The following is an 18,309-nucleotide window of genomic DNA, read 5'->3' as shown; positions in this document are numbered from 1 at the left end:
ATTCCACCCCCCTAACTACAGAGATTGGCTCAGGGATGGGAAAATTACATAAGTTGACCCAATGAGGGTGAATCACAGGAGTTTGCTTAGAACTATTGGAAAAGGGACCCTGTCTTTTGTTTTGGGTAGTGAAGAAGCAAGATGTAAGCCTTGCAGCTACTATGTAGAGTCAGTTCATCTGAGACTGAATCTAGTGCAGAGGAAAGCAAAGCCAAGAGATGGAGAGAGAATGAGAAGCCAGTTTAAATCATAGGACCCCGAGTTTGCAGCCACGCTGGGAATCCCTGAACCACTCCTGTGTAAATCAGTCTGTGTTGGGCTTCGCTAACTCTCACTGACTCCTCATATGTCCTCTACCTTGTTCAAACTCAACCCATCCTTTGAGACATGGTGCCTTCTGGAAGTCTCTGAGTTTCCATGGCACTTACTGTCTGTGCCATCAATTTAGTACTCATTACCCACATTAGAAAGCTTACTTTGGTGGATGTATTTACTGTATCTCTCCAATTCTATGATTTGGTTCCATTTTTACTGTTTGGTGATTTCCATAGCAACTAGCACATCTCCTATTTCCTGTTTGCCAGATACTTTTTGCTTGAATTCCTTTTATCCTCTTATCAAAAGTGAACACATAGAAATACATGAAGTAAACCCTAACAACAGTATAGGGTTGCTATGTAGGAAAACGTTGAGAGAGGAGCCCAGCCCCCTGTCACCTGTGAGGAGCAGCATCGATAGAATGTGGCCTTGTTTATATTTGTCCCACCACACTGTAAGCTTCATAAGAGCAAAGGCTGGCTTTATTCTTAAATTAATTTTTGTTGAAGTATAGTTGCTTTGTGTTCTTTTCTGCTATACAGCGAAGTGAATCAGCTATACATATATGTAGTAGCAGTGGTAATCCCTCAGTTACCTCCTACTCTTTGCGACCCCACGGACTGTAGCCTGCCAGGCTCCTCTGTCCATGGGATTCTCCAGGCAAGAACACTGGAGTGGGTTGCCATTCCCTTCTCTAGAGGATCTTCCCCACCCAGGGATCGAACCCAGGTCTCCTGCATTGCAGACAGATTCTTTACAGTCTGAGCTACAGGGAAGTCCTCTCTATGTATACATACATCCCCTCTTTGTCGGACTTCCTTCTCATTTAGGTCACCGCAGAGCATTGAATAGAGCTCCCTGGGCCCTCCTGCAATCAGGATGTGTTTCCAGTGCCTTGCACAGTCCGTGACACATTTTAGGTGCTCCGTAAATACCTGTTGAATGATTGCTGCATTTACAGTGCAGAGAACTCTCAGAGCTATTACCTAGCCCTTACCAACATGTAAGGGAAATAGAGTAAGAAAGGAATTGCTGGTTCTATGTAGCCAACACCTTCCTCCCATTATTCTAAGCCCCTTCTACAATCACTTTATTCCTTTAAATCACAGGAATAAATAAAGCCATTCCTTAGGATGACAGATGAGGTGTAATGACAATAGCATGTTTGGAATTTCTCAGTCTGTGAAAAGACCAGTATGAATTCCAGACCTAACAGAGAAAAGCTCACCATCATTAGGATGAGTGAGTGAAAGGGCATGAAAGCTGAATCACAGATTTAGAAAAAGGCACTGCATTGGAATGTTCAACACATACACAAAGAATTCTGGGTTTAGGGATCTTTCTTATTTTCTTAGGTAACATTATTTAGCATTAGTTCCATAACAGCTCTATGTATCGTAAATCGAAGAAAATATAAACCACTCTTCCTTTGAATTAGTTGATTCTTCCCCACAGAAAGTATTCATGAAATACTCATCTCCTTTTGCAACTCAGTATTTTCCATTCACGTGTTATCATCCTAAAATTATTTTTATTATATCAGTGCTCTTCACAAAAACATTCATTTGCTCCAACAGTGTGGAATCCAAGCTAAACCAGATAGCCAAGACCTTCAATAATTTGACCCCAACCCACTTTTCTGTGTGCAAACTTTTCCCTATTCCTCCATCCAAGCCTCTATTCCATTCACCTTTGTCTCTTTCCTCTCCTTGCTTCTCACTTTTATGCTTATTAATCTTTCTCTGTCTGTTTAGCATGTGGTTTTATTTTAAGCAATATCCTTTAACCACTTCTACAAAGATGAACTTTCTTTCCTCAGTTCTTGGAGTATTTATGGTCACTTCTTCCTCTTATCATCTGAGATTTTTATCATTTCATGTGAGTTCATCTTCTGTTATTTACTTTGAATCCTTTAACAGCAAACATCAGACCTTGGACTCCTTTACATTGTACTTTACATATAATCCAGATTATTTCCATAGTTATTGTAATAACCAGGTGATATCCTTTCACTATTCATGCTTGGGGAGGTTTTATCCTTTTTCAGTTAGTAGGAGGTAGCAGAGGATGAGATGGTTAGATAGCATCACCTACTCAATGGACATGAATTTGAGCAAACTCTGGGATATAGTGAAGGACAGAAGAGCCTGGTGTGCTCCAGTCCATGGGATCACAAAGGAGTCAGAGATGACGTAGTGACTGAACAGCAGGAACCACAGAAAGTGCCAATCGCCATAAAATTCTCATATTTATTAATACCTCTCATGACCAAAATTAATCAGAATTGCTTTCCAAATTATATTTTTTACAAAGATCTTAATCTTTCTCTACCAACTACTTTATGATTCAATGAAAAAAGAATTCACCAGGTATCCAGTGGAAAATGTGGATTGGGATATGCATAAACTAATGAATGGGTATCAAAATATGAAAAGATGAGTATCTTCACTCAAAATTAAAGAAGTTCAAATTAAAGTCAAATTCCATCTTTCACTTCTGAGACTGATAAAGATTAAAAAAAATTAAAATTGCCAGTGAATGATATGGACAAAGGTGTAGAGAAATAGGAATTTACATATACTGTCCAGAGTACAAATTTGGTATAGCCTCTTTGGAGGGCTATTTAGGAATATACATGAACATTTAAAATTTCCCCAACCTTAGAGTGAAGAAGTGCACTTTTAGGCATTCTTCTTACAGATATAATCATATAAATGCATAAACATATCTATGTGTTAACAGATGTTCACTGTAGTATTATGTATAATACCCAGTGCACTTCAGTGGTGGATTAACTCACGGTGGAGTGCCGAGCTGTGGTGGGGCTGGGACTTGAATCCAGGCAAACTGGCTCCATACTTATAAAGGCAGGGCTTTATTACCGCCAACTGAACTTATTTAGGACCCTTCTCTTAGGAGCTCAACATCCTCTGTAGACATTGTCTGTTTTTTTTGGCCAGGAGGAAGAGTAGTTAGGAATAAGTCATAAATATTACTACAGTCATTAAACAAGTCAGCAATAGAGATGAGACTAGAATTCCTATCTTCTTGACTCAACCCATAAAACACTCTGCCATTTCTCATCTCAGTTTTGAGTTGACACACATTTATTTAACTCTGTGACATGTCTGCCAAAAAAAAAATGTTCTAATGAATCTTTCAGGGTGTTCTGATAGCTGCTCTGTTTTGAAGTGTATCTGATGAATGATTTATATATTAGATTTATTAAAAACACGTCCATTACTCTGAGGCCTTGGGTGGATATTTAAAGGAAGAATATGGCATATTCAACCCAGCAGTTATGATTTCCCATAAGTAGCTAAGGGATGGCCCACTAGGGGATGTCAGATTAAAAAGACTTCTGAGAAGGTGAGTGGATTTGGCCTCTCTAACTCAAGATGCAGAAACAGAACCAACACAGAAAGTAGTCTTGCCTCCATTCCCTATGGCTTAAAACTTCATATTTCTTTTGCAAAGGCAAGCAACTGATTCTACTCCTGCTTGGTTTGACTTGCGAAGCTCCCATTGCATTTGGACAAAATGCAATTCTGACAGTAGGATACAAACACCAAGTGTCAGTGTGCCTAATGAATTTAGGAAGAAAAACGATCAAAAGTATAAAGATCTTTCAAAAGAAACACTGGTACACAGATTCATAATTCCTTCTAGGAAGTCAACTTCAGAAGGGGCACTAGAGGACAGAACATAAAGGTTCAATTCATTCTCCCTGTCTCTGTTTTTTAATTAAATTTTAGGACATGACAAAAATATTCTAGGGTTTGGGAGAGAAAAAGGTAAAAGGGTTGTTAAGAACACCAGATTTTAAGATTCATCTAAGAAAGCTAGGCTAATATATCAACCTGGATTAGTCTGCCAAAAATATGAAAATACAAAAACATCATAAATTAGTCAGTTGTCCATGGCTATAATCTGTTTGCCTGATGCCAGATGTACGTATGATAGGAAAAACAGTTGGCTTTAAAACAGCTGGAAAATGTTAAGCACTTATATAAGATAACACATTTTTTAAAAATATCAAATGGATTGGTATCTTATTAGGGTATGCAGTTTAACAGAAGTGGCTATGATTTAACTCGGACCAATGGTAAATTTTTCCATTTTAGCATTTCAGTGTTCATTTAGGGAACTATAATACCATGTAGTACAAACCCGTTATTAAATCAGTGCATTCATTATCTGAAATAAAAGTTTTATTCAATCGCTGTATTTTGATAGACTAGACTATTGCACCTGAGTAGGAGATAATGGATTGAAGAGAGTGTCCTTGAAGGAGAGGAGCTCAGACCTCCTCTCTTGCACATTCTCAGGAGACAGTTTCCGATGCTATCAAGACTTCAGAAGGCTTGCAGGGACTGTGAGCCAGCCCCACGTGCTATAACAAATCAGTGCACGAACCAGCTAACCATGTAACTGGAGAGAGGAAAGAATGAAATAATTTCTGCTCAAAATCTGTCGATGTCATCTTTTAATCTATTTAGGGTGATCAGCTCAGCTGGCTTTATGGCAACCCAGCCATGTGTATGGTAAGGACTCACTAGAAGACGCCATCAAAGTTAGTAAATCTGTTTCAGCTCTCTGCAGGCTCTACTTGCTTAGCCTAATCCTTCCATTTCTCTGCTGCCCAGCAATTAGAGAAAGAGCAGGGAGAATTCTGAGTGATAAGAGAGAGGATGAAACAAACGAGGCAGACATGCACCTATACAACAGTGATCTGGAAAAAAATTACTAGTAGGTATTTTCACAGCCTGATATACATAAGCCTTTGTTTTTTTTAAAGGCTCCTTTAAAAAATGCTTACTTTCCCATAGCTCCCTATAACTTTGTGCTGATAGTCTTCTAACACAACTTTGTATTTTGGATGCTCTAATAGCCATCAGCATAGACTAATTTTTTAAATTGAAAGTATACTTGATTTACAGTGGTATGTTGGTTTCAGGTAGATAGCACAGTGATTCAGTTACACATGTATATATGTGTTCTCTTTCAGATTTTTTCCATTAAAAGTTATTAGTGAAAGTGAAGTTGCTCAGTCGTGCCCGACTCTTTGCAACCCCATGGACAGTAGCCTGCACCAAGCTCCTCTGTCCATGGGATTTTCCAGGCAAGAGTACTAGAGTGGGGTGCCATTTCCTTCTCCAGGGAATCTTCCCCACCCAGGGATCAAACCCAGGTCTCCTGCATTGTAGACAGACACTTTACCGTCTGAGCCACCAGGGAAGTATAAGTTATTAGAAGGTATTGATTATACTTTCCTGTGCTATACAGTAGGTCCTTGTTGTTTATCTATTTTATATATAGTAGTGTGTATCTGTTAATCCCAGACTCCTAATTTACCCCTCCATCCTCCCTTTTCTTTTGGTAACTCTAAGTTTATTTTCTATGTGTATAAGTCTCTTTCTGTTTTCTAAATAAGTTCATTTGTATCACTTTTTAGATTCCACATATAAATGATTTCATATGCTTGTCTTTTCTGTCTGACTTAGTATAACAATCTCTCAGTCCATCCATGTTCTTGCAAATGGCTATATTTCACTTTTTTTTTATGGCAGAGTAATACCCTATTGTATACATCTACCACATTTCTTTATCCATTCATCTGTTGATGGACATTTAACTTCCATGTCTTGGCTACTGTAAATTGTGCTGCTATGAATATTGGCATGCATGTATCTTTTCTAAATAGATATCTGGATATAGGCCTTGGAGTGAGATTGCAGGATCATATGGTAACTGTTTTTAGTGTTTTTTAAGGAACCTCCATTCTGTTTTCCATAGTGACAGTACCAATTTACATTCCCATCAACAGTGTAGGAGGGTTCCCTTTTCTCCATGCCCTCTCCAGCATTTATTGTTTGTAGACTTTTTGGTGATGGCCATTCAGACTCCAGTGAGGTGATGCCTCACACTATATTTGGATGCATACATTGCTACCAAGATCTCTAGGAAATGCTCTTCAGCAGTAGATCTGGGAAATTATGAAAAAACCCTCACCAGTATAATGTGTGTTAAAAGATGGTTCTGCTGCTTTCTGAATATTTACTAGCTATTTCCATTTATTTACACACATAAATTGCATCACCCTACTGATGTAAACTGTTAAAAGCTTGAAGTAATCTATTAAAAGCCTGAGGAAGTGAAAGGGGAAGAGAAGAATATAGTAGCTTGGTAAGGGTAGCATCAGCATTCCCTCATCCCCAAAACAATCCTTCCCACAGGGATGATTTCAAATTTTCCCGCACAGAAAAGGAAAAGAATTCTTGATTGGAGAGGAGTTACCATGTCTTGAACATCTGTATTGTTTCCCCACTTTACAGCACTTGAGTGAAAAGAGCACAGGGGATAGTGATTCCCCCTCTGAAGTAAGGAGGCCCAACATCAGGCCAGCTCCAAACTGAGGTCATGGTTAGTTTCATCCGCTGCGGTTTTCCACTTGGAGCTCAAAAGCAGTGCCTTGGATCACAGGTAATTGCTTTTTCTGGGCACAGTATGAGAGTGGTTTATGAGAGAGGAGATGGAAATAGGTGAGCCCTCTAAACATAGTGTCTTCATCCTGCCTAAGAGTCCCCCTGCTTACCCCTGACGAATGTGGAGGCAGGGAAGTTTGCAGGATTCTAAAGAGGCTTTAGTCAATGCTCCTCATTTTGGCCTGGAATTAGGACCCTTTGAAAAGTTAGCACTTTTCTTTTTTTTCGCATGAAAGAATCCCTTCATATCAATGGGTGTTTCATAGGTCCCAGGGTCAGAATGTAGGCTGATATACTAGGTAGTAAGCACCAGTCATCCTTCTTAACTAGCCAGCATATGTCCACTTGAAATGGCTAATATATGTACCTTTAGATTCCTTTGTCAAGCTTTTAATGACTGCAACCTCCCCAAAATATATTTGTTTCCTGTTTTCTTGGTGCTAAAAAAGGGGGCTGTTTTTCTGTTTCCTTATATTGATGTGAGGGCTTGGCTTTTGACAATTTAAACTCTGTAAGAAACCCTGGAATTTGGAACCATTGTCTTTATTCACTCATTAAGGAACAAAGTCGCTTTCCAAAATAAATAGACTTGAGGTCTAGACTGTGGGAGCCAGAAGGAGTAGAGTTAGGCACAGAAATGCTGTGTTTTTGAAGAAACTAATCGTGAAAATAGTGCAGAGGTACACAGAGGCTGCAGCTGTTGCTTGTAAGGATAAATGAGGTAGTGGATACTGTTATGGGCTGAATTGTGTTTGCCCAGAATCCATATGTTGAAGCCCTAACCTCCAGTACTTTATGTGACTAGATTTGGAGACAAGACCTTGAAAGGGGCTCTGCATTTGACCCTTAGCAAATGTCAGCCTGATGAAGAAGATACTGACAGAACCAGAGGAGCCTGGGGAAAAGGCAATTACTTGTGCTTGTTGGGTGTGGTGAGTGGAGGTGGGAGAGAGGAGAGGTGCAGAGTTCTCATAAAAAGAGAGTGGCATTTTGTCAAGCAGATGACATGGGGGCAGAGGTGGAAAGATACCAGGGGCACTCAAACATGAAGGTATACCATGTCGCTGGGAAAAAGCACCCAGTGTGATAGAGGACAGAAAACACAGGGGAGAGTGCTGGGAAGTAAGATCTGAACAGGTCAGCACAGCTTCTGGAGGGCCTTGTATGAAGGGTTTTGGATACTGTCATGTAGGCAATAATGAAGGAAAATACATGGTTTTTTAATATCTCAAAATTTCTTTAGTTTCTGCCCTATGTTTTTCTCACTTTCATTGCATATCTTTAGTCAGACTTCAAGTTCCTTCTCTCCTAGTCCATCAGCCAAATTGCTCCTTAAAAGCCGTCTCTTATAGAGGCTTAGTGATTTTCCATTGACACCCATCCTTGAAAGGTAATGGATAGCCTTCATGTCCTAGACCCTGTGTAAGTTTTGTCACTAATTTGATGGATTTTATAGGGCGTGTCATTTTTGCAATTTGTTAAGAACTGACAACAGTAGTCACAGAGATCAACCAAAGTATGTTGGCTTTCAAAAAAAACACTGACTAGGTGAGCAAAATGTGATTAAAAGTTAATATATATCCCATCCTCTGGCCTGGGTATATTCTTTCTCTCTCTCTCTTTGTATCTGAACTAAAATGACATCTATCAATCATGGAACATGGCCAAACAGTTACAGTTATAAGATTAATTGGAAATGCATGCCATTTCTTGGAGAAGATTCAGGGAGAATTTTTATTGATTCATATTTATATATTACAGGCAAAAATGAAAGTTACATTCACTCTTTATTCAAAATAAACCTCACCACTTACATGAAAATAGCTATACAGTACCTTTTGACTATGGTGGGGAAGCTTAAGGACACTGCAGAATACATATCTAAACAATTAGGTGGTGGGAGAATGTGCTGAACGTCTGAAAAGACAGAAGTAGTCTTTCATCATCACAGTTTCTGCTTCTATGCCCTACTTGAAAATAACAGTAAAGGTACATGTCTACCTAGCAGTCTCTTCGGCACACCAATATAAAAAGCTTTCATTTTGACCAAGAGTGAGTTTTTTTGTTCCTAGGATTTACTCTTCTAATAAATATTTTAAAAACATTATATAATTTTAATTATATAAAGGCCATTCTTGCAGAAGCAGTATAAATGAAGTGGTTAAGAACAAGAGCTCTGATGTCAGATCTTCCTGGTTTGAGTCCTGGTTCTTCAGTTTGTGGTGACCAGGTCCTAGTCATTTTTTATCTCTGCACCATAGAGGATCACTGTGAGGATGAAATGAAAGAATGCAGGTAAAATGCATGCTTAGCACAATAGTGGGTGAAACTAATAAGCTGCAATACAGAAAAGAACATTCTCTGCTATATACTGGGCCTCAAAAGTGAGTTGATAGGGAGACCATATAGAATGCCAAATACAACTGTCATGTACAACTGCAACCTTTCTGGTCAGTGGACAAGAAATGACAATGATGAGGTAATTGGTAAACCATACCACCAGAAAAAAATCAACCAGTGACTCAGAAAAAGCTGACTTTACACAACTCTAGCAGGAAGCTAAAAGTTCAGAGAGTTTGTGTTGCTAGGGAACATTTTGAAATCTTGAAGGGAAACACATGTTTACATCTAGGTAGAAAGTCATTTGGGGCCTTATTGTTTAACAAAAGGCCTATGAGTTGCAGTATTTAAATCCTTAGGACAGCTGTGCCTCAGTGACACAAAGATTTCAGAATGGCGATGAGAACGGTTAGTGTGGAGAGCTTGCTCCTAAGCAAGCTAAGTGCTTGCCAGCAAGCCACGGGGATCATTCATCCTCAGGGTAAATGCGTCACGGGTGCCAGAACCAGTGCCGGTGCCATCTTGCTCATCTCTACCTCTAACAGGGTCTGGAACTCTAAAAGGCAAACGCAGAAAATGGTGAGTTTTCACTCCTGACCTTGCCCAGAGCAGATACACAATTGATAGCTGTTGAATACATTTATCTGCCATGTATCTGCCACTGCAAAGTCAGCTTCTTTGGAGGTAGGACAAGGATAAAGACTCTTGTATTTTGTGTGCCTGACACTCAGCACCCACTGTGTCTGGTTCTGTGGTATGTTTTCCCTGAGGAGTTCTCCATTATCACACCAAGTGGAACCAATGTTAAAATATTTACCAGGTCTCCAACTCGTCTCCTTTTTTATCTTAATGGAAATTCTACCTGTAACATGATTGAAATGAAAATGTCTTCCCCTAGATCTGAAAATGATGTTCAGGTTAGGGTTATTTAAAATTAGAAAAGGAATGCAATTCAAAAGAAATATTCAAGAAAAAATATAATGATGATAAAACCAGCAATATCAGAAGGCATTTGCTATTAATTTGGTGATGTTAATCATAGAAGTGAGGCATGAGATATTACATAATATTTCATCCAATCACATATTTATAATAAGTATATGTTTTCATTAGTAAATAATAAAAGCATGAGAAGAAAACAAAAATCTTTTCTACTATCATCCAACTTTTTAGTACAATAAAAATTTCTCATATGGCAGAATTTCCTCTCTAAACTGAGAAATTCTCTTGTAACTAAAACTGTCACGAAGTTGCCACATTAGACTAATGACCTTTAGTTATAATTGGAATAATTGAATTTTAAATTGTCAAGAAAACGGAACTGAAATTCATAAAATTTGCCAAGAGAATAGCTCTTTGATATGCATTTGACAATCTGAAAAATATGACAGCTTAAAAAAAGTGAATCTGCTATTGCATTATCCAAGGGTAAAGCAAGCACTTGAATATTCTTTTTAAAAGCATTTCCCCCTCATGATCTCAAGATTAAAAAATTTCTCAGCCACTTTTGTTGAATTTGCAATACACTTGCTTTAAGTCTTCTTTTGGAGAAACATTTTATCAGTTAAAATTTTTACATGAATCCCATACCCAATGTAAGAATCATTTATAGCTAACTTATTGTAATCACATTTAATGATATACTCACAATGATGCCCAATCTCCAGTCAGAGTATGGAAGAAATAAGCAATTATTTAACTGGGTAAAAATTATAATGCGTAGGAATGAAGTGTTTTAAATTTCTGTGGATTAAAAAGACGATCCATTCCTGAATTTATTCCACATTGAAAACTGTTGACACTAGAGGTGAGTATTGACAGAAGTAGGGCTGATCAATATTGAACCCTAAGGGTCAAAGGACTTCATGTTTGGTATAATAAGAAACTTAGTTTAAGTATTACAGTATTTCAGTAAAGTAACAATTATTAAGGGTCAGGCAAGGTTTCTATTATAAACTCTAATTCAAGGAGGCTTGGGGATGTGTTGTTCCAGAGTCTCTTAAAGGTATATAATAGTATGATTGAACCAAGATGATAGTTTTGGAAATAAACAAAGAGAAAGTGAGTCATTATACTCAAAGTTGAAGAATTAAATTACTTCCATTCTTCAGATTTAAAACCCATCTTTTCTTACCATCTCCATGGACCTTTTATGAGATCTTTAAACCCAGGAAGCTTTAGATGAGAGGTAAATCTCTTTTGAGTTTTTAAGTGGCTTGAAATCTTTACTTTTGAAAATTATCTAGCACATTCAAGTAGGCTGTAAATTATAAGTACAACCAAAGGGAGCTCTGTATCTGTTCAGCCAGATATGGTTCAATGAAATCTCAGAAACACCCTCTACACTTTCCACTTAGTTGTGTGTAGAACATTAGTAACACATGGAAATCATTATTTTTTACTCAAACAAACTTGATCTTGTTGGCCTACTGAATTGCTTAAGGTTTGGTTTTTCAGCAAATCTGTTTATATAACTAAGAAATAGTGTCTTAATTATTTACACTAAAATTTGTGCTGAACACATTGTGACTTAAACTTGGAAAAAGCAAGCAATAAATATAATATATACCAATTCCTTTATAATAATAAAATAATACCGAAATAAATGATTACATAGAAGTGTATATTGCTTGGCCTAAAATTTAACAACATAATTAAAAATAATAATAATTAGGGAATAAATTAACATGAAATAGTTTAACATGGAAAAGTGTAAGATTATGGAATTGGGTTTGAAAGAAAGGCTGGCTTATCTGAACAGAGTGGGAGAGGCTAAAGTACTAACTCTAGTACTTTCTACCTATACTGAGCTCCTTATCAGCACAATTTATGAATCCTTAAGTACTTCCTAGGAAGACACTAAGTAGTCTGTCCCCTTGTGACCCTTCCTCTAGAATTCAGAATGTATAGATACCTTCAAACAACAGAAGTGGGCATTGATCAGTCAAGGAAGAAGCCATGTGCTTTCAGTTTCCATTACATTAAACAAAATACTCATTAGTGCTTGGCATCTTCCCAAGCAGACACAATCTAGGTGTCCACTGAGGCCTCATTGTGCAGTTAAGAAGCTTAAAAAGACTTTCTAGACATCAGCTAGAGACATTTAAGGAATGGATAAAACTACTCCAAGGTAAGAAGGCTGGGATTACTGGAAATGAACACACATAGAATTTCAACTGTGAACTAGACAAACTGTATTTATAAAGGTCAGATTAGACATACAAGGAAAGAAGGACTGAAGAGCCCTCTGCTTAACCATCATTACTCTCCTTGGAGAAACCACAGCATGCTTTACTGCGGTAGTATCCAGTCATATTAAAACAAAACCACATCTAGATATATGGTAGCAAAAGTAATCTGACGGAAACCTGTGATCACAACATAATTATTCCTATCTTAATAAGAAAACTAAGTGCTAGTATTACTAAGAGGTCATAATAGTGTAAGTTTGCTCTGAAATCCCTATCCATTAAAACTATGGAAAGTTTTATTGCCAAACAGCCATTCCCAGATCCAAAATAGCTCCTAGAAAATTCTAGACAGTAACTACTTGCATGCAGGTCAGACTTACAAAAGAATTCCCCCAAGTGTTTTCTTCCCTTCCTCTCTTTCTCCCATCTATCCATCCATCCTTTCATCCACAAGCATTTGTTAAGTACTTGGCTCAGATGGTAAAGTGTCTACCTGCAGTGTGGGAGACCCAGGTTCGATCCCTGGGTTGGGAAGATTCCCTGGAGAAGGAAATGGCAACCCACTCCAGTACTCTTACCTGGAAAATTCCATGGACTGAGGAGCCTGGTGGGCTACAGTCCATGGGGTTGCAAAGAGTCAGGCCTGACTGAGTGACTTCAGTTTCACTTTCATTTGCCAGGCACTGTGCCAAGTGCGGGGGCTACAATAGTGAGTAAGACAGACAAGGCTTTAGGTGGACATGAAATCACGGGCTAACACGTAAGGCAAAAGGCTTTATATGATCTCTGTTTCTTTCAGTATTAAAATAACCTTATTTGAGAAATCTTCAGGGAAGACCAGTACTTCAAAATTCATTCACGTCACTTGTCCCTCATCTTCTTTAGGGGAATAGAAAGAAAAGCTTTTTATGGCAAAATTTATCTTAGAGAGACATTTGTCTTTCTACTTTGACTCACACAGTCTAATCTACCAGAAAATTGTGGGAGCAAATGTTAAATATAAACTCTTCTCAAAAGGATGCTGTGTTATCTTGCTGTGAAAGAACACGCAAAAGGAGAGAACATATGCTTCACATGGACCGTGCAAACCTCCTTGAGTTTGCCACAATATACTCTCCCTGCTTTTTAACGTAAAGATACCATTCTATCAGTACTTAACACAGATTTTTAAATCCCAGAGCTGATAATGCTTCCCAGCTACAGCTGGATGTATCTGGTAAGCAGCATGTAGTAGGAAACCTCACAGGGGATAAGGTTCCTAACAGTCAACTAAGGGTTCAGATCCCCTAAGAGGTGCCCCTGGTGTGCAGAGCACTTAACCCTTCGACCAGTACCAACATGACTATTCACAAATTATTGATGTCCCTAAATCCCTGGCAGATTGCAGACAGTTCTTACATCCATTGAAACCCAAGCATATGGCCACTAATGGGATGGATTAAAAAAAAACACACATACACACTCATTCTTTGCCAGATGAATATAAAGCCACTGAAATGCTAGAAGGTGATTGAACTGGATGGAACAGTGTTAAATACATGCTTAGCTTCATGTTATGGATCATTCCCATTGACATCTATCTGCTTCCTTGGTACAGTTTAATTAAAGCTGTCTGGAACAAGTCTGCTCTCTAAATGATCGCTGAGCAATGAAAAGGTGAAACAGGAGGAGGCTTGAGGCCTTTGTGTGTGTGTGTGTGTAAAGCATTCAAATGACTGTCTCTGTGGCTAAGAATAGCAGCAGGGAAGAAATTCATTTCCAGAGTTAGCTAGCCATTAGCTTTTCTGTAAGAAAAGGCAAGGCTCCTTCTGATGTCATCTTAAAACACCAGAAGTGAAGTTAGGTAATACCAGATCTTAAAAACTCACACAGAGCTATATTCTGGTCCAAAATAGAGATTCTTTGCCAGTCCAGGTTCAATGCATGAGATAGGGTGCTCAGGGCTGGTGCACTGGGATGACCCAGAGGGATGGGATGGGGAGGGAGGTGGGAAGGGGGGTCAGGATGGGGAACACATGTACACCCATGGCTGATTCATGTCAATGTATGGCAAAACCCACTACAATATTGTAAAGTAATTAGCCTCCAATTAAAATAAATTTAGAAAAATAGAGATTCTTTTTGTGGGGCGGGGAGGGTTCTAAAGCAGAAAATATTACAGCAAACTTTCTTATTTGTAGTTACTTTGCAAAATATGACCCCTAATTTTGCCTAAAATAGTCCCTTTCTTCAGATAGTTTTGTAACTACATGGCAGGAACACCATCTATTTGGGTTTATAGCATATAGAATACTAGCATGGCAAGTAGATAGCTTCAAACAATTGTATTCCTTGACTAACCTTCATGTTTCTGGCACTGTTAAGGTTCTAAGGAAACTATAAACAAACATGGATTCAGGAACACAGTTAAGAGATTGAATTTTTAATTAGCTAATTATACCTACTTCTTTTCTATGGTACTTTTCTCCCCTTTGTTATGATTTTATTTAGAACAATATAAATTATATTTGTTCCTTAATACCAGAATTAATTGTGCTTTATAAAAGTGTCCAAAGGACTATGGCATGTTTAAAAATGTCATTCATTGGCTTCTCTGCACAAATCCATCAGTCATGATGTGAGCTTATCGTCTTCATTTAATATTTATTTGGTATCTACTTCGTATATGACGCCAAGTTATACCCTGTGTTCTTCTTCCCCACCCCTACCCCTAATCACTCTCTCTCTGTCTCTCTCATAGTATGCTCATCCAGGCTGGCAAAAGGTAATAGTAGCACTAAAGAGAAAAGCATCCTAAATTCCCTTAGGATGCTCTTCAGGAGTGCAGATTATCCTAGCCCTCGTGCATAACAGAATTAGTCAGGCCTAGAAGATATTATTTTGAAGCAAACAGGTCATAAGTTAAAGCCTATGAATAGGATAACATTTGAGTGCTGGAAACTCTGGGAGACAGGAACCAAGCAAAAGCATCCTCAACAAACTCAAACATAGGGAAGATGTACACAGTGAAAGTCACCAAGGAATGATTGGTGTCAGATGAGTGAAAACTGAAGACTACCGGGCAAGCAAAAGGGCCCAGTTGAGTCCAGTTGTCCAGCTGTCCCCATGAAGGCACCAGACATGTGAATGAAGCTGCCTTGAGCCCTCCCGACAAGCCAGGTATCAGATAAGTTCCAGTGAGTAACCCTCATCAATGCTAAATGGAGCAGAATAATTGCTCAGCAGGATCTTGCCCAAGTTTCTGATTCGTAGAATCGTGAGATATAAAACAATGGTGGCTTTTAAGTCCCTATGTTTTGGAGTATTCTGTTATGCAGCAGTATATAACTAGAATGGAGGGTAGGCAATAAAATGAATGTGTCATGATAAGCCCCCAAATTAGAGTTACAGTTGTACCTTCCCTGGTGGCTCAGTGGTAAAGAATCCACCTGCCAAGGCAGGAGACGCAGGTTCTATGCCTCGGTCAGGAAGATGCCCTGGAGGAGGCAATGGCAACCAGCTCCAGTATTCTTGCCTGCGAAATCCCACTGACAAAGGAGCCTGGTGGGCTACAGTCTCTGGGGTCGCAAAAGAGTCAGACATGACAGCAGCTAAACAGGAATAGGAAGTAGGAACTGAAGAGGGGCACATGTTTTAGGGAAAAGATCCGAAGTTTTCTTGTGTGTTTATAACAGACTGTCAGATTTTCTCTGTAAAGGACTTTGTGGACTGTATGACCTGTTACTCAACTGTGTCGCTGTAGGGCAAAAGAAGCCACAGGCAATATGTAAATTAATATAGGGAGCTGAGTTTTAATAAGCCTTTACAAAAACAGACTGCTGGCCAAAGTTGGCCATGGGTCGTAGATTGCTCATCCCTGGTTTATAATGTCTGAGTTATTGAGGAAAATTCAATTGGAAATATGCTATACATAGATGACACACAGGAATGGGGCTCTATGACAAGTCAGGGCTGGAGATGTGGATTAGAGAATAGAGAAAATTGTTGAAGCGAGCCTAGGATACTACTGTTATATCTTCTTAAGGTTACTTGTACTTTGATATTTCTTTTAAATGGTATCAGTTAGGATATTTGGTAAACACATTAGTGGGCTGAGGGATTACTTGAATCTTTAGGTGGTACCACTGAACCAGGGAGAGAGCCAGAGGATAAAATCAAATAGATTTTCATACATATTAATAGTGGTCCTAGGTCCACTGTCAATGGTTTTCAAATCTGTACAATTTCAAATCAATATATTTTATGAGTAAATGGACCATTCTAGAACTATTTTTTCTAAGTGTGGCTAATATTCTAATTTTTAATTTATATCACATTTATAATTTATTTGAACAATGCTGAGTTTGGAAATACTTCTTGCTCATATTTGAAAACCATCTATAGCATTAATATCCAAGTATTTATATCCTAAACTATCTTGAAAAGTCAGTGGTTATTTTCCATAATTTATGATATATTGAAGGCATTTTATCATGCTGTTTACTGTTATGGGAAAAAAGTGTGACCTTTAAAGGAAAAAAACCAGGCAGCTTTTTAGTTCTCCTGCATATCTGTTAAGTTTATGGATATTTATTTTAGGCTTTATAAAAATTCTATCAGGCAGCTAAACAATTTAGACTCATACAGCATGTAAATTCTATTAAACAAGGGTTCTTTACCCTTTCACCTATTGCCCTACATGTGCTTGGTACAGTGGTGCAACTATTCAGAACAAATACTAATAGTCTGCCTAAAATCCTTAATATAACTAATGCAGTCATGCTAGAGGGGGTCTGGTGAATATTCAAAGGGATTTTTAGCCATCTAAGGCAAAGAATGGTTTGAACAGTTCTGATTTTGGCCACAAAAAGAGCAACCTGTTTGAGAGGTGAAGGTTTCTTGTGGCTCCTGCAATTTGATAAAGTACAGACCTTGCCACATTCCCTGATAGACCTGTGACCTCAAGCTCTGGCCTTTAGACTTTTTTCCTCCTTGAGAGAGAAATGATTAGTAAGGTCCTTCTGTTAGATATGTTAGCAGTTTCTGCTAAAAAGCAGATTTTAATACTACTGAATTGCAAAGAACACGAGGCAAGGCTTTACTCTAGATACTAAGACAAACCTGGTTTAAGCTGATGCCATAGCTCCTATGAAGGGCCATTTGTTTAGCTCTATTAGTATTTTCTCTCTCTCTCTTTTTTTTTTTTCCACCTTTGTAGCTTGGTTTCAAACCCTGTCTGGGACACCTGCTCGATGTGAAATGAGATTGGAGGGTCTCAGTCCATTTGTGGCTGGCTGAAATTTTCCATCTTCCTTTCCAGAAAAATGGTCCATAAGGAAATTAAGTGAAGAGTTAGATGTCACACATGGATTCATGTGTAGGTGTACTGGAGGCCTAGATAATCTTCCTGTGTGAAAAGTACAATATAAATTCAGCACTGGTTCATTGGCTCATCCACTTTGCCTCTCAGCAGCTCTCTAACACCTGAGGTCTCCTATCTCCTAAAGATGATGCAACTTTAGGGACATCTTTTTACTGTTCTAAGCCACTGCATAATTTGAACTGAGATTGTAAAGTGGCTTGAAATTGGCTGTGATTTGCTGCTTCATTTAAACAGGGATGTTTTGTATGAAAGTGGTATAAGAGGTACATGTTCTGTGCTTTTCACATAATGTAAATAGAAGTCTCCATAAAAAACAATTAAAGAATTTTCATAGTCTACGAGTAAACAGATTACATGCCTTCAGACCATACATTACTCAAGAGAGAAAACAGAACACCATAAGTTATTACAACCCAAGGCAATATTGCCTTAAGGTGGTATGAATTTTGATTCTAAAAGTCAATAGAGTCTTTTCCATGTAAATTTAAAGCCACCCAAAATTTCCCTGAACTTACTAAATACACAATTAGTTTCTTGTTACAGATAATTTCTATTGATTCAAATCTGGTTTGTCAGCATGGATTAATCAGAATCGTCGGTGATGAGATCTGGG

The 18,309-nt window shown here is 38.3% G+C and overlaps 1 long non-coding RNA gene across 2 annotated transcripts in view; it reads left to right on the top strand.

Moving 5' to 3' along the window:
* LOC108637000 overlaps positions 1 to 18,309 on the top strand; it is a 168,005-nt gene that overhangs the window by 84,197 nt on the left and 65,499 nt on the right. Inside the window, exon 4 of one of the 2 annotated variants that reach the window (XR_001918705.1) lies at positions 6,654 to 6,790. The exons of the other annotated variant lie outside the window; for it this stretch is intronic. This is a non-coding gene — a long non-coding RNA (uncharacterized LOC108637000). Of the gene's footprint in view, positions 1 to 6,653; positions 6,791 to 18,309 lie in introns of those variants that run through there. 2 annotated transcript variants of the gene reach the window in all.

Source organism: Capra hircus, chromosome 10 (genome assembly GCF_001704415.2).
Source record: "Capra hircus breed San Clemente chromosome 10, ASM170441v1, whole genome shotgun sequence".
Classification (NCBI taxonomy): domain Eukaryota; kingdom Metazoa; phylum Chordata; class Mammalia; order Artiodactyla; family Bovidae; genus Capra; species Capra hircus.
The sequence above is the reverse complement of the archived record's forward strand: the minus strand, read 5'-3'. Positions and strand labels throughout refer to the sequence as shown.